Below are 6,495 nucleotides of genomic sequence, written 5' to 3'. Positions count from 1 at the left end.
AGATGGTACAGTAAAAGGTCTGTTAACCGGCATCCGTGGGGAATGGGGGTGCCAGTTAATCAAATATGCCAGTTATCTGAGTTATACTTCCACAGTTTTTTCCAAGAAAGAAACTAAGCCTACATTTTAACTGTGATATAATAACTTTTAATATAACATTTTAATATAACATTATTTTAACTTTTAATGTAACATTTTAAGTATGATATAACAACTTTTAATATTGTAACTATTTTAACTTTAAATATTTGAACTATGATATACAGAATAATAAAGTACACTGCACTATTACTGCCCCTCAGCTGCTTCTGAAGGCACCTTGGGACCAGAGGTTGCCTCAGACCGTGGCTGTGCTTTGGAGTGTGGCTCTTCTTGAGGGTCGTCAGCATCAACACTAATATCTGATCCCTGACACAAGCTGCAGACGCTCTTTGAAGCAACCTGCGGATGTTTGCCTGCCTGCAAGTCAGTTGCCTTTTTTCAGGAAACTGTTGTGAACAACACGAAGTTGCACCACTTCCTGAGCACAATACGAAGACTGCTGCTCAGCAAACGTCAAGCATGTTTGCAGACGTTGTGCAGCAGTAGCCCAAGCCACCGCAGTGTCTTCACCGTGGTCATCTTCGTCTTCCGAGTCTTGTTCAGGTGCAGTAGACCTGTCAGGATGCGCAACCTTTTCTATGCTTTCAGCATCAGTACGGGTTTGTGCAACATCAAAGTCTTGCTCAACGTTCACCCACTCTTCAAGTTCAGTATCTCTGAGTTCAGTGAGTGGGTTAGTGGGGTCAGCATTTCGAAGGACATCAAGACTCTTCTTGAATGATTATTTTTTCTGTCTCACATTGAAACCTGAAAAGTCGCCTTCATCAGAAGATCCCCCTTGCAAACATCACTGCTTCCCACAATTTTCTCCAAGCCTTCCTTCAAGTTGTACTCTTCACAGCACGCCAGGCACGTGCCACGTTGAAAATTGCATCCTTAATGGTGTACTGTGACTGAAATTCATGGAGACCACCTTCAGAGTTGAGAAACTTCCTCATAAAATCCCTTCTGTAGATGGATTTCAGGTTTTCGATAATTCCCTGATCCATAGCCTGGACGAGTGAGGTGACATTTGCAGGCAGGAAGATGGTAAGGATATTTCCAGACACTAACTCTACTTCAGGAGGGTGAGCTCGACAGCTATCTAAAATCAGAATAACTTTTATGTCTTCTGGCTTTCCAAGTTTCGTCAGGTATGCTTTCACTGCTGGTACAAAGACATGGTGAAACCAGTGCAAAAATATTTCTTTGTCCATCCATGCATGACGTTGTGCCTTGTACTAAACAGGTAGATGAACGACACCCTTGAGTGCTCTTGGTTGCCCGAATTTTCCCACCAGAAGTCGCATAGAGGGGGAGCATCACCTCTCTGGACCCGCTTGACATGCACCTTTGGATGCAAGACAAGGTATGGCTGGCCTTGCTGGCTGCGGTCTGGCATTGGCCTTGCATTTGTGATCCCCCTGCCAGTTCTTGCCTGGTGACAGAGTCAATAATAAGCCTCTCCTTTCTTGGCATATTTGGGGTCAAGGAGGTACTTTAACTCTGGTCAGGTTGGCACAGATCTCTAGAGGTCCTATCCAGCCCGACTTCTCTATTTTTTACCATATTAGTAATTTGTAAACCCTTAACATGTCCCCCCCCAACAAAGCATCTCTTTTTTAACTGGAATAGGCAGTCTCTCCTATGGAAGCCCCTCCATGCCCATCCTTCCTGCCCTCCTCCACACCCTCTCTTGCTCTTCGATATCCTTTTGGAGACGTGGAGACCAGAAGTGGGCACGGTATTCAAGGCGTGGATGCACCGTGCATTTGTAAAGGGGCGCGACAATACTTTCCACTTTGTTTCTAATTCCCTTAATCATCCCCAACTTTTTGTTGGCCTTTTTGACGGGTGTGGAGCACTGAGCTCATGTGTTTAGTGCACTGTCCAGTGACTCCCAGCTCTCTTTCCTGCGTGGTAACAGCTGATGTAGAGCCCATCGTGGTATAGGAAGAGTTTGGGTTATTTTTGCCCACTTGTGTGTGTAAATGTGTCTTCCCTTCTGCTCCTAACCGTAACTCCTGACAGATGCCATTTCTGATGAGCCTTTTTGCTCAAATGAATGTTTCTGTACCTGGCCGGGAAGGTGGCTGATACCCCGACTAGGGATTGAATTGTCATGTTGACAGCGTGTTGAAGTTTGTTGGATTCATTATTGAATTGACTTTGGATTTAATGGGCAACTTGACTGCACGTCGAAGTTTACAGAATCACAGAAAACGAGGGCTGAAGGGACCTCGGGTGGTCACATCTAGTCCAAGCCCCTGCTCCAAGCAGGACCAGCCCCTGCTAAATGATCCCAGCTACAGCTTTATCTAGCCAGGTCTTAAAAAACCTTTTTGGAAAAGATTTCTGGATTTGGTATTGAATTGGCTTTGGACTTAATTGTCAAGCAAGTCTGGACTGTTAATAAATCTAAAAAAATTTTGGTGCTCCTGAGCTGAAACTAAGGAGCCTTCATCTTTGGTCACGGCCTGCGCAGGGAGATCTGGGGGCTCTTGAGTTTTCCCACTTGTAACTACTGGGGTTCCTGAAAATCTTTGCAGGCCACAGAGATGGGAGCAACTGGGGCTCTCCGGGACTGACAGTGAAGCTGGGGGGAAGGAGACCCTCTAAAATGCATTAGGAGCGGAGTGGAAAGCCTCTCTCCTTTAACGCGGTTTGTCCCCACCTCCCTCTTTCAAAGAGAGAGACAACCCTAAGCTCTTCCTCTGTAAACCAACTGACCTGCTTTACAGCTGCCTGTTAAAAGGCCAAGGATTTCAAAGCATCCACCTTGCTTCTTGTGCAGGTTGTTTTCTGGTGCACTTCCCACATCCAAGCCCGATTTTGCTTTTAGCCCCTTTTGCTTCCAGCAATTCAGAGGCTGCAAAGGAATTGATTCAGTCTCTTTAAAAAATGCAAAAAGACATTTCTTGTTGGTAATAAGTTGTATATAGCACTTAAAGGCAGGGTTTGGACTGGGTATGAAATGTAAGCTGGCACTGTTTTATTTCCCCCCCCATGGTTTTAAGGAGAAGGATGCCAGGCAGGAGGCTTGTCGGGATCTGAAGAGGGAATTGCTGATGCTTAGAGCAACTTTAGTTTTGCAGGAAACAGCAAAATTCTGGGAAAATATGTCATCTGCTCCAGACTGAGGAGCTCTCAAGGACATCTCAAGTCTGAAGCAGCCAAATAACATTTCAAAATGAAATATTCTGGTCTCCAGGACCCTCAGGTCTGCCTCTTCTACCCTGGGGTGAGGGTCATTCCTCCGAGCCATGAACTCACCAACAGGCCATCAACTCGGACAGAGTTGGCTTGGTCTGCTTATTTATGCATTTGTCAGAAGCTTGTCAAAATAGTTGTGTTTTCATGACACATTTGGGTTCCTCCAGGTCCGTGTTTTCTGACAAAAGCCCACTGCGCTCACAAACTCCAGCCTAGCTTAATTTACCAGCACTTTTAGTCTTTCCAGATTAGTTCAAGCTCTGCAAATTTGGGGCAAAAGGTAGCAGATGCCACTAGACGATTGCTTTTTATAGAACGAATGTCATGGCCAAAATAAGCAAAATGCCAGAGGCTGGGGCGTGAGTATGACACGCTCCTTCGGCACCGGGCAGCGGAGCAAAGGGGGAGGAAAACACCGCTCTTGTATCTCCAACAAGTTTCTTGGTCAGTGTGAAGGTGACTTCCTGCCGCTTTCTGCCAGGCGTGCAAACCAGGCCTTTGGAGTCACCGAATCAGGGTGTTTCTCTGCCTCAGAAGTGAACGTTTGCCCTTCTTTCTGTCACAGCATATCCGCCATTCATTGATGGTGCATGTACAAACAAGTTAAAATAAACTCTCCGAGAGACCAGACCGGTGTGAAATAGCTGCAGTGTGCAGGGCACACTTGGCTTTCCATGCAGCCCCATTGTTTGTGTGCTTTCTGCCGGCTGTTAATGCAAACAGGTCTCTGCAAGCAGGTTGAGTCCCTGCCCTGCTCCATGCTGCCCTGTACCCACATGGAGATCCCCTCTGGGCAGAAACAAAAGACAAGTATAAGGAGTTCCCAACTTTCCTGACCTTATAGTTTCTTACTTTGGGCTTCACCTGTGACACCAAATCTTCACCCCTTCACAGCAGGAGCAATGCCAGCTCACTGAGGGGTAGCGGGCAAACACCCTCTGCCTATTAGTGGCCACGTTTCACTCATTTCCCGTGTGATTATAAGGGACCATCATGCCCGTGGGGGAAAAATAAATAAATAGTGCATTGAAGAAATCTTCTTGGTCAAGAGCGTCGGAGGAATAGGTGTATCATTGGTGATGCCTCTGCTTCCTGTCCATGCAGACAACCCACCAGTTGCAGTGCTGCTTTCCACACCAAAAAGCAAGCTGTAGCCCAAGCTGCTTTTCCCTGGGCTGGAAGCCCCTGCTGCTTCGGCATGCAGATAAATAACAAGGCAGACCAGGTTCTTTGCGTAGATGTGATAGCTTTTATTAGTCCAACTAAATAGTTGGAAAAATCGTTCTTGGCAAGCTTGTGGGCACAAACACCCTACTTCAGGCATAGGGAGCGTCTGCTGGTGTTGTGTGATCTCCTGGAATAGAAGCCAAGATGAAAAATGCAGGTCTGTTTGCTGCCAAAAGCTTGCAGAGAACAATTTTTCCAACTATTTAGTTGGTCTAATAAAAGAGATCACATCCACCCTTGTCTGCCTATGTCCTTAGACCAACACGGCTACAAGCTACAGCCCTGATAAATAATTAGATAATGCAAATGCCGAGAGCCATCCATTGCCTCTCCTGCAATCCCCTCCTCTGGTGCCCAACACGTTTGCTCACAAATAGCTAGAAAACAATCATGGAGCAGCTTAATTTACGCAGAAGGCACCTCCCGCAAGCCATGGTGTAGGATTGTGCTGCGTGGCCAGATTTAATCCCGATGCTCGGTCCTGCATGCTGATCGCTGGTGTTACCTCCGCAGCCAAAATGTGCCCAGAGGGTCAGGATTGCACTGCATGCTGACCACGGGGGAGTGAGGTTTCTGAGCAACGCCAGGCTGCCAGCCCATGTCGGAGGGGTCGCGGGAGGTCTGAGTGGATGAGGAGCGAAGAGAAGCGAGCCCCGCATACCAGTGTGGCCGGCGTGACCAGGCTTGGCTAGCAGACCTCCAGCTCATAGTCAGAGCTCCTCTGACAAAGCAAAAGCGTCTTGTTGGCCATCAGGATTAGGAGACAGGCTTCACCTGCCACCAAGGAACCAGCAGACAGCTCCTGCAGACACTTCTGCCCCTGCACCAAGCCATTCAGCAGCAGGGACCTACCTAGGAAGCCCTTCAGCTGCTGAGTGGGGTGCAGAAGCGTGGCAGCGTGCATGCACTTCGGGGGTGGCAGCTGCTACCTCTCCGTAGAGGCACAGAGCCGTGTCTCGAAGGGCCCTACTTGCATGCCTAGATTTGCTAGACTATATAATCTGCCATGTTTGGCAACTAGAGAGAGGAGAAATTGGGTTCCTTTACTTACACTAGTTGCGCAATTGGGCCCGCTGTACCCAGTGCTGTGCAAAATAGAGAGCATTCCTGGACATAAGCTTGCAGTCCACGTAAGCAAGACACGGAGGTGGGAAAAGAGCAGTGTTACCCGATTCCAGCAGCGAGGCTGAGGCACAGGGAGACTCCTGGGAAATGACTTTGTCTTATTCCATGTCGAACTGGGAAGAGAAACCAGATTTCCCATGGTCCCATCCAGAGCTTTAACAGCAAGGCTATCCTGGACTGAATAGGAAGCAAGCTGGTGGCGTCTGGGCTTAGAGATGGGGAAAGGGGCCAGAAGGACACAGATATTTCATACTGCAAAAAAATGAGCAAAAAATACAAGAAACTGGAAGCAGGCATGATAGAAACCATTGAAAACTCACATCCCAAGTTAATAAACCAAACCTCCATCTGCCTCCAGGCAAGAAACACCTCCCACAATGATAAATGAGCTGATCTATGGTCTCTCCTACACAATCAAATCAGCGATGGAGTGGCACTATAGCTCCTTTCATTCTGGGTGGTGTGGGATCGGCCTATTCAAATGTATTTTTACTGGCATTTTGGATAATACACAGGCACGTTGTATATGGTTTGATATTTTGAATCGTTACAGCTGGGATTGGGCATTGGAGCAGGGGAGCCTTATGAACAGCGACGCACCATCTGAATGAACTAAGCCAGAGTCCCAACAACAAGCTCAGCAAATAACTTTCCTATCTGGGAAGGATCTGTTACTACTTACAGTTGCTTCAGTGTACAATAACTGGGCAGAACCGATACACATGCACGCACACATACAAAAACCCTGAACAAACAAACAAAAAAGGCAGCTTAAAAAGACCCAAGCCTACACAGGCAAAAATCCTGTTGAAGTCAGTGGGACTTTTTCCTACATAAAAATACTGCAAA

This window comes from Gavialis gangeticus, unplaced genomic scaffold (assembly GCF_001723915.1).
Source record: "Gavialis gangeticus isolate Ggan-Ray unplaced genomic scaffold, GavGan_comp1, whole genome shotgun sequence".
Taxonomy (NCBI): Eukaryota; Metazoa; Chordata; order Crocodylia; family Gavialidae; genus Gavialis; species Gavialis gangeticus.
The sequence above is the reverse complement of the archived record's forward strand: the minus strand, read 5'-3'. Positions refer to the sequence as shown.